Source organism: Sinocyclocheilus anshuiensis, unplaced genomic scaffold (genome assembly GCF_001515605.1).
Source record: "Sinocyclocheilus anshuiensis isolate Anshui unplaced genomic scaffold, SAMN03320099.WGS_v1.1 scaffold112, whole genome shotgun sequence".
Classification (NCBI taxonomy): domain Eukaryota; kingdom Metazoa; phylum Chordata; class Actinopteri; order Cypriniformes; family Cyprinidae; genus Sinocyclocheilus; species Sinocyclocheilus anshuiensis.
In genome coordinates, this window is record NW_015557175.1 from 1,043,118 (window position 1) to 1,054,094 (window position 10,977).

Sequence of the window (10,977 nt, forward strand, 5' to 3'; positions counted from 1 at the left end):
AATGTTCTTTTTAGCAGCATCATATGACCCCTTTAATATTTTTCATTTATTTTGAATTTAATTAAAAATGTAATTAAATTTTTAATATAATAAATTTTTTGTTTTAATTTAACCCCATGTTATTCATTTTATTTCTAAATTATTTAAATATTTTTCATTTTATTTTTAATTTAATTTAATTACTTTAATGTTTAATTTGTTTTGTCTGAGAAATTGCTTTTTGGCCATATGTAATTCCACAAATGTTCACACCATGATTTTTGCAGATCACCCAATCATGATGGGTTTCGAGCCGCTGGTTAACCAGCGCCTGCTCCCGCCCACTTTCCCACGATATGCCAAGATCATCAAGAGAGAAGAGATGGTCAACTACTTCAGCAAACTCATTGAGGGCATTAAAACGGTCTGTGAGGTCATCAACATAATCAACCTGCACAGCATCTTGGTAAGTAACTCTCAGTATAAATACAAGGTTGTTTTAAAGATAAATCTTAACTAATGCTGCATGCGCTTCAGGATTTCTTCTGTGAATTCAGTGAACAGTCTCCATGTGTGCGGTTGAGGTCTCTGCTGCAGGTGAGACCATCTTCATCTGACATTATAAATCTCTTCTGTGGTCAGGAAATGTATTTTTAATGCTCTATTATCAACGAATAACACAAATAAAACAGGTCTTGGTTACATTATGTCACACATAGAGACAGATTGATCAGGAAATGTATGATATGATGGTTGGTCTTGGCATGTAGATAGTCTTAACGCTCACCTGAATGCTGTCTGTCTGTCTGATGCAGACCACGTTTCTGATTGACAATAAGAAGGTGTTTGGGACTCATCTGATGCAGGACATGATTAAAGATGCACTGCGTTATTTTGTCAGTCCACCTGTCCTCTCTCCAAAGTGAGTGATTATTTGTAGAAATTGTATTATTTGTTTATTAATTATTAATAAATTGTATTTAATTTTATTTTATAACGTTCCCTAAAGTATACTTATAATATTGGTAGGATTTTTACATTAAGACTTCATTATAAACGCCCACTGATGTGATTGGGTAACACTGTTGCATATTAAATAAGCATTACACGTGTAAATCTTTTGAAAACCTTTACCATGTCTCCCCTATCACAGCTGACAAGATTAATGTTATTTTTATTCCAGTGGTCCCGTTTTATTTTTTCTCCTGCCTGTCCTTATCGACTTACTAAATTATCAAGTCATGATGCCTTTGAGATCAAACTATATTCCTACCTTGGTTTAACACTGTTTGGTTTGTTCACAGATGCAGTTTGAACAATAACCACCAGGCTAAAGATTACATTGACTCGTTTGTAACACACTGCACACGGGTTTGTGATTCATTTTGTTGAACATGTTGTTATGACAAGTGAAATACTGTTTTTGATTTAATGTGATGAAATAAGAGTGGTATTATGTGTCACAGCCGTTCTGCAGCCTAATCCAGATTCACGGGCAAAACCGAGCGCGCCAGAGAGACAAACTGGGTCACATTCTGGAGGAGTTCGCCACCCTTCAGGATGAGGTGCGCAGATAGCTTTTAATTGGTTAAAATCGACGTGTAAAGTCAACAGAACGGTCCTGTTTACTTTCTTGAAATGTTTCTCTGGTCTAATTCCTCTCGATTCATCAGTGTTTGTTATTACAAAGATCTTAAAGGGATAGTTCACAGAAAAATTGTCATTTACTGACAAAAGCGTTTTGTCGTTCCAAACTCATGTTCACAACACAAATGAAGATATTTTTATCCATCCATTGAAAGTCCACTCAACCAAAATTTTCAAGCTCAAAAAGTGCATAAAGCCATTGTAGAAGTAATTAATATCAATCCAACGGTTTAATCCAAGTCTTCCGAAGAGACACGTTCACTTTCAGAAGCTTTCGCTCTGAAACTGAAACTTTTCTGTCACATTATGGTTAAATGTGTTGCGAAAGTCATTTCATGTTGTCTTATGTCGCTAATATGTTGTTTCATCTTGTAACCTGCTGTCTTCAGGGATGCAAACTTGTCACCTTTCGGCGAAATTCGCAGTTTTGAATTCAAAATGGGTCATTTGTGTGATCCGGTGAGTTTTTAAAATTGTGTGTGAGGGGTCTTTTTACACCTGCTTTCAAATGCTACTGTGCGTTTCTATTTACAGAGTTGAGAATTGTAGCCAATCACAGGCTTCTCTGTTGACACCAGTGGCCAATCAGAGGTGTTTACTGTAGGTTAGTCAGAATCCACTCTGAACTCATTTTTGTTTTCGCAAGTTTACGGAGTTGTACATGCTCACAGATCTTACTATTATAACAAGAGAGAAAAAGCATACACACAATGTAAATAAGAGATTGATTGTGTAGTTACTTATTGATTATATCAGGAGTTTTCGCGCGAGTAAGCTCGGTCAGTTGCGCTACAAGATGAGTGGCCTTTGCTCGTTTTCTCTACAGAATCCAATAACAATTTAAAGGAAAAGTTTTGTTTGTCTAAGAGGACCAAACGTACACGTATATTGTTTCAGGAATGACAAATGCGAATGTAAAAAATTACACGAGTGAATCCGCTAAATTGTTCTTCCAGTCATTGCTGTGATTGACTGATAACTGTAGCAATGGACGGAATGAAAGCCGATGGATTCAGACTAAATTCAGAGAAACAAAACTACAACACCAACACGTCTGTGTTGCATACATGGTTCGTTGAATTTGCGCGTGAGAAAAGAACACTATTTGAGAAATGGTGCGTTTCCACAAAAATTGTGACTCTTGAGGAATTGCAAGAGCTAATTTTACTTGAAGATTTTAAGAGCGTAAAGCTAGAGCTTCCTTCTCGATGGTACTATAGTTCTTCTGACATCTATTGAACTTCTTTGAGAAGTAACTCACTGGATGTTCAATACCAGCCTCATCAGCCTGCGTCAGCACCGCGCCAGCACCATTGGCACTCGCATCCACCTGCAGACTGAAAGCAGCAGCAAAATTCGGAGCTTGGAGAACTGGAGCATTGCACAATAGATCCTTAGCAGAACAAAAGGCAAAATCACAAACTTCGTTCCACATAAATTGTCGTTCAGTGCTCAACAGATCAGTGAGAGGTGCAACTACAGAGGCAAAATTACAACAAAAACCTCGGTAATAACCAGCCATTCCCAGAAAACGCCGCAGTTCGCGTTTATTCGTGGGTACAGGGAATTGCATAACGGCTTCAATTTTAGCCTGGACTGGTCTAACCTGGCCTTGTCCGACCAGTTTACCAAGATAGGTTACGATCGCCTTGGCAAACTCACACTTACCAAGGTTAAGTGTCAAAGATGCTTTAGCCAAGCGTTCCATAACCAAACCAAGAGTACATAAATGATCTTTCCATGTCATGGAGTATATTACCACGTCGTCCAAGTAGACTTCGCAGTTCTGCATATCCGACAATACAAGGTGCATTAATCGCTGGAACGTGGCGGGTGCATTGCGCATCCCGAAAGCCATCACAGTATACTGCATAAATGCGTCAGGTGTAACAAACGCAGAGACTTCAGACGCGCGCTTTGTTAATGGCACCTGCCAGTACCCTTTTAGGAGGTCGAGCTTGGTGACGTAACGTGATGAACCCACACGGTCAACACAGTCTTCCATCCTAGGGAGAGGAAATGAGTCAGCCTTAGTAACGTGATTCACTCTGCGAAAGTCAGTGCAGAATCGCAGTGAGCCGTCAGACTTGAGCACAAGTAGGCACGGCGAGCTCCATGGGCTCTGACTTGGTATTGCGAAACCGTTACTCACGAGATACTTTACTTCATCTCTCATAGCCTGACGTTTGCGTGGATTGACACGATATGGATGTTGCTTGATTGGCGTACTTTGACCCACTTCAATATCGTGCACTAACGCATTCGTCTGAGAAGGGACATCACTGAACAATTTAGGATACTTATGAATCAGTTCAATAACATCATCACGCTGATACTCCGACAAATACGAAAGGTGAGATGACAAGGTGGCTAAAATAGCAGAATTCGAAAGTCTCCCACCAGAGGCTTGAACATCCTCTCCAATTATATAATCTGTCCCTGGCACGCAGCTGGAAGACAGCTCAACAACAGTCACTGCAGATACATTTTTACCTGAAGACTTAACCTCAGACACATTTTTGTCAACATATGCTTTCAACATGTTCACGTGGCAAACTCTACTTTTGCGACGTCGATCAGGGGTTAAAACTGTATAGTTGGTATCACCCAGTTTTCTCTCAATTTTATACGGCCCAGCAAAACGCGCGTGCATAGAAGAGTTAGGAACAGGCAGAAATACAAGCACAGAATCACCTGGCTGAAAGTTACGAACCACACTCGTTTTATCATATCTGCACTTCATTTTCGATTGGGACCCAGCAAGATGCTGCTTAGCAACCTCCCAAGCATTACGGAGCTGTTCGTGAAACGTGTTGACATACTCCAAGATCGGTATTCGAGGAGGATCTTTAGAGAGAAACTGTTCGCTCAGCAATTTCAAGGGTCCACGAACTGTGTGTCCAAACACAAGTTCGGCCGGACTAAACCCTAAGGATTCCTGTACAGTACTCCTTATAGCGAACATTAACAACGGTAGCCCATCCACCCATTCTTTATTCGTTTCCACACAGTAAGTGCGTAACATTGACTTTAGCGTCTGTGAAAACGCTCGAGTGCACCTTGCGATTCTGGGTGATACGCGCTCGACATTTGGTGTTCCACTCCCAGTTCATCTACTAACTGTTCAAATAAGCGTGAAGTGAAGTTCGTTCCCTGGTCTGTTTGTATTACCCTAGGTAGCCCGAACATAGAGCAAAACTTGACCAGTTCTTTGACCACAGCTTTCGCTTTAATAGAACGCAATGGCACCGCTTCCGGATAACAGGTAGCAGCGCACATTATGGTGAGAATAAACTGATGACCAGACTTAGACTTCGGTAAAGGACCAACACAATCCAAAATAAGCCTCTCAAACGGTTCCCCTACAACCGGAATAGGTTTGAGTGGCGCTTGCGGAATCGTTTGGTTAGGTTTGCCAACAAGTTGACAAACATGACACACCCGAACAAACTCGGACACGGATGATTTCAAACTCGGCCAAAAGAAATGTCTAGAAATGCGGTCATACGTTTTAGTAACACCGAGGTGTCCTGAACAAATATGTTCGTGAGCCAACTTCATAATCTGAGATCGATACTCTGTAGGAAGAACAATCTGATACACATCGTCACTTTTAGGACTCGATGGCTTCCACCAACGCATCAACACACCATCGTCCCAAAAATAACCCACTCGAGCATCTGACACTTGTGTACTACTTACGGCCGCACTAATACATTTATTCAAGGTTCGATCAGATTTCTGCGCAACTATTAATTGTTCCCTACCCACCTTTAAGGAAATTTCGTCGGCGCTACCATGCTGATCACCTGACAACAGTTGGGGTTTAACAAGCAGTTTGCACTCTGCAACCTCAGACGGTACAGCTAGAAAAGAATTTGACAGATCCACCACATCTTCAAATTTCTTTTGTGCACGCGTTACAACACATGCCGGAAAAACCGTGGGAAATTGCAATAAGGCAGATACCGGATTACTAATATCAGGCTTTGCTGACACGATCGGATACGGGAAAACTTTAGCCCCAGCCAAATCATTACCCAAGATCATGCTCACGCCCTCTACAGGTAACTGGGAATACACACCAATGCTAACAGGGCCTGAAATAAGGTCAGATTTTAGAAGGACTGTATGTAACGGTACAGAAGTACAGCCCGGTTCAATCCCTCGAATGAGCACATCATTGCCCGTATATGACCCACTCGAAAACAGCAGTGCATTCTCTAAAATCAGTGACTGTGCCGACCCTGTGTCTCGCAACATGACTCGAATATATTTAGCAGCTTTTACAGTTAAAGATAAAACTTAAAGCACTCTTTTTGTTTAAAAAATGCATTTTTTAAATGAAATCTAAAAATATCTCAAAAATATTTAATGCATTATTATTTAATTATATTGTACTTGCTTTAATTCATACATCAGTACAGTAAAAGTACTAAAATTTGTCATAATAGTCATTTTATAATAAATCCAAGGGCAAAACGTGAAAAAAACTAGAGAGTGGAAATGTCAAATGAGTGAGCCTCTGCTGCCATCTACTGGATATAATGGTAATTTCATGTTATTTTCATATTAAAAGTCTTTGTTTTCCACCAGGAATTTTGGCACATTAATTGTTTTGTCATCTTCATGAATAAAAAGTGAATCTTTAAAGTGAGTTTTACTGCAGAACTATAGAGTTAAAAAAAAAAAAATTTTTTTAAATGTTTTTTTTTTTTGGCTTGGACGGGGGATGTCACCTTTTTCACCAATGATGAGTTTGCATCCCTGTGTCTTACAACCCGTATACTGATGTATGTCCTCACAATAGTTTAGCAGATAGAATCTTAGTAAATACGTACACTGAACAAAATTATAAATGCAACACTTTTGTTTTTGCCCCCATTTTTCATGAGCTGAACTCAAAGAGCTAAGACTTTTTCTATGTACACAAAAGGCCTATTTCTCGATTTGTGTACTGATCCTTGCAAAATGGGGCCGTGCATCATCACGCTGCAACAAGAGGTGATGGTCGTGGATGAATGGCACAACAATGGGCCTCAGGATCTCGTCACGGTATCTCTGTGCATTCAAGGGTCCATAGGTCCTCGTATGGCTTGTTAACTGAGGGGTGTTACAGAGTATTTGTTAAATATAGCTAACAAAATATATATTGTGTGTTTGATTGGTCCAGACGCTACAGCGTTTTGAGTTTGAGCAAGACTCATGAACAAACTGAATGAACCAGTTCAACATGTAAGTCAGTCTCATTCACAACAAGAACATTTTCAATGTGTCCGTACACGAATGAAATGACCATGTTGGGTGAATGATTCAATGACTCTCTAATAAGACACGATGTTTGCCACATCTACTACTGAAACAATGTAACCTGTCACTAAACAAGTCAGTAAACGAATATTTAATCTTCAAAAGATTCACGTCAGCTACGTAGATGAATCAAAAGTCCCACCAGCAATAAAGGCTACAACGTAGGTGTACCAGCCACACTGACGCAAGCTAACTGTTAGGGGCCGTTCACACAGAACGCGTTTTTCCATGTAAACACCTAGACAGAGGTGTATGGCCATTGCACTCGCGTGATTGCTCATGCACATGAGCGCCACGTTTTTACAATGCTGTGACAGACAGGTTAAAAGAATGTCAACGCAGTGCCGCTCGTCAATGTCAGTTCCAAAACAGTGGACTAGTCAGAAGACTCCAGAGGCGGGGCAAGCGTTGCGAGCTTTTAGAGCTTTTTTTGTGATTTGTCTAAGGTTTTTTTAGCTTTTACAGTAGTAAGTTGGCATGGTAACTGTTTTATTTGATTGCAACATGGCAGAGGAGGCATTCTGCGCTGCGCTTTTTTGAAAAAATGCAAGCAGACTAGACATGTGCCGGTAGTCGGTAATGCGATATATCATGATAATGAACATGCACGATATTGTTATCGTCGTGGGAACTTCAAAATACCATGAATAATTATTTATTACAAATTATTCCGATTTTTTTGAATGCATTGAGAATACTTTTCCCATCAACTGGTCCCAATGCACAACACCGCTACGCACTCTCATGTAAACAAGCACGGATGAGAAGCGCGTGACGCGCTGAATGAAAACGCACATTCACTCTCTGACAGCAGAAATGAAGCCGATACCCCGGAAACCCCGGAAATAAAGCAGCTGCGCAGTGCTACTTTCTGAAACCTATTTAAATGATTTAAACAGCCATTCAGATTTGTGTTTTCGCATCACAGCACCAATTACTTAAATATTTAGACTTAATAGGCTATGTATTTTCAAACTTTTTTACATTTTAATCTGGACTACAACATGCCCTAGATATTGTTTGAAAATGTTTTGAGTCTTTATTGTTCAGTCACACTTTACATTAGTTAACATTAATTTATTAGTAAAACATAAACTGCCAATGAAAAATTCTTCTAAACATTTATTAATCTTTGTTCATTTCAATATTTAATAACATGTTAAAATCAAAAGTTGCTAGAGCAAGATCTAACATGAACTAACAATTGTATATTTTTAACAAAGATTAATAACTTCTGTAGCAAATTGCTCGTCGTTAACTAATGAGATCTTACTGTAAAGTACAATTTCTGTGTATTGCTTTATTGTATTTAAATGTTCAGTTTCTTTTTGTTATAAGAAAAAAATTATTAAACCTGTTATACTTTGACAACACTTTTTTGCAACTAAATTTCAATGTCGTGATAATACCGTATACCGTGATAAGAGCATTAGCAATGAATTGCAAGATGAAAATTTGATTCGCCTTCTGTGTGAACGACCCCTTAGCTGTCATAGTTTGTATTAGAAATGTGTGGGGTTTTCTTTCCACTCTGTTCATCATAGAAACTGATCACTTTGGAATACACTGGTTTAAACTACTGGAGTGGGTGAACTGTTCCTTTAAACTTTGGGCATGTAAACGATCAGTCTGTTGTCATGATGTGAGCAGTAAGGCATCATTGAGCGTGTTGGTTGTTGTTTAGGCTGAGAAGGTGGACGCTGCTCTCCACGGTCTGCTGATGAAGCTGGAGCCTCAGAGGCAGCATTTAGCCTGTCTGGGCACCTGGATCCTCTATCACAACCTGCGCATCATGATCCAGTACCTGCTCAGCGGCTTTGAGCTGGAGCTCTACAGCATGCACGAGTATTATTACATCTACTGGTACGACAGCTAAACACTCGTGGTTTTACTGCTGTAGACAGAACAGAATGCATAGGCACAAAATAACACGTACTAAGAATGCACAATATATCTGCCATATAATGGTTATCAGCATTTTTTTATTTAACAGATATTTATCGCTCACCTATTTTAAGATTTAGATCATAATCTAACACTAATTTAAAGGGATAGTGACCAATTATACCAAACCTAAACAAACACAGTTTTAATGCTATATACAGATCAGCACAACACATCTGCAATATATTAGTTATCAGCATTTTTTTAATTTATCGTAGGGCTGCACAATTAATTAAATTTCTAATCGCAATTACAATTACGGATGCCACAATTACGTAATCGTTCAAGCGGCAATTAATCGTTCAAAGTCCACTTGTGTTATTCTGCGTGCTTAAAGGCCCGTTCACACCAAGGACGATAACTATAAAGATAACGATAAAGATATAGTTCTAAAAATCGTTCTCAATATTAAAGAATAGCAGAGTCCACACCACAACTATAATGATAAAGACAAAGAGAAACGATATCGTTGTGATCACTTTCAAAACGATTTTTTTCCAGCTGATGAACGATAAAAAATTGACTGCCAATCAGAATCCATCCTGCTGTAACGAGCTCAAGAATTTAAAGCGGTAGACGATCGTGCGCTTAGAATAAACAGATGATATCGTTCGCTGGTGTGGACGCTAATATCGTTATCTTTATAGTTATCTTTATAGTTATCGTTCTTGGTGTGAACGGGGCTTTGGATGTGTTTTTTTTTCTTTCTACATGTTATTTTAAGGGTTTTTTCCATTGTTTTAGTTTTAGTATAACATTATAATACCATGCATATTTTTGCTTTTTTATTTAAATAAGAAACCAATCCAATGTATATAGTTGACATTCGAGGCTTAAAGGGATAGTTCACCCACAAATTTGATGTTTATCTGCTTTCCCCCAGGGCATCCAAGATGTAGGTGACTTTGTTTCTTCAGTAGAACACAAACTGAGATTTTGAACACAAACCGTTGCATTCTGTCAGTCATATAATGGAGGTGGATGGGAATCACGGCTTTGAGAGTAAAAAAAACAAACAAACAAAACCAAATTAAACCCTGTGGCTCGTGACGATACATTGATGTGTAAAGACACGAAACGATTGGTCTGTGCAAGAAACTGAACAGTATTTATATCGTTTTTTTACCTCTGATTCACGCAATGTCCGAACTGTCCTGACCAATTATGCAACAGCTAAACAAAACCGAATGCACAGGAACTAGCGATGCGCAATATATTGAATATATCATTTTCAATTTATTGGACCGTTGTTGGATATCTATTGAATGATATTTGATATTTAATTATTTCCACCTATTTTAGGATCATAGCTTAGATTCCGATCTAGCACTAATTTAAGGAGATAGCGACAAATAGTCAAAAGATTTAATAGCATAATAAATTCTAATTCTTTCTCACAATTTTATCAAAGTTTAAAACAACAACAAAAAAAAAAGTTATGCTCCAAATGAAAATGAATTTAAATGCCAAAAAACATACTTAAGTGTTAAGTGTTATAATATACAATGTATTTGAATATAATATGTTAATGTTATTATTATATATTTTATATATGTAAATATGTTAATATAATTATCAGCTTATTGGTATCAGCTACAGTTTCAGTATTGGTGCATCTCTGAAAGATGCCCTAAATGAAGTCCAAAGTGCACATTAATCTTAAAGGGACAGTAGCAAAACAGCCGGTTTAATTCAGCGAGTCTGGAGAGAGAGAATGGTTGACATGTCTCTCTCTCTCCATGTATGTACAGGTATCTGTCGGAGTTCCTGTATGCGTGGCTCATGTCCACGCTGAGTCGAGCCGACAGCTCTCAGATGGCAGAGGAGAGAATCCTGGAGGAGCAGCTGAAAGTACGAAGCAGCAAGAAGAGCAAGAAGAAGAAGAAAGGTTTTCACAGTCATTCAGGAATCACAGTTCTCTCTGTAGAATTGTGACCTTTCAGTCTGACTCATTGTGTTTCCATTGTCTCGTCAGCTCGTCCTCTGAGTAAAGAGATCACCATGAGCCAGGCTTACCAGAACATGTGTGCCGGCATGTACAAGGTACCACCTCCAGACACACACACACACACACACACACACACACACACACAAAGA

General features: G+C 38.9%; 1 pseudogene; it reads left to right on the top strand.

The window, feature by feature from the left end:
- Nucleotides 1–10,977, top strand: part of LOC107678438 (N-alpha-acetyltransferase 35, NatC auxiliary subunit-like) — an 18,697-nt pseudogene that overhangs the window by 4,291 nt on the left and 3,429 nt on the right.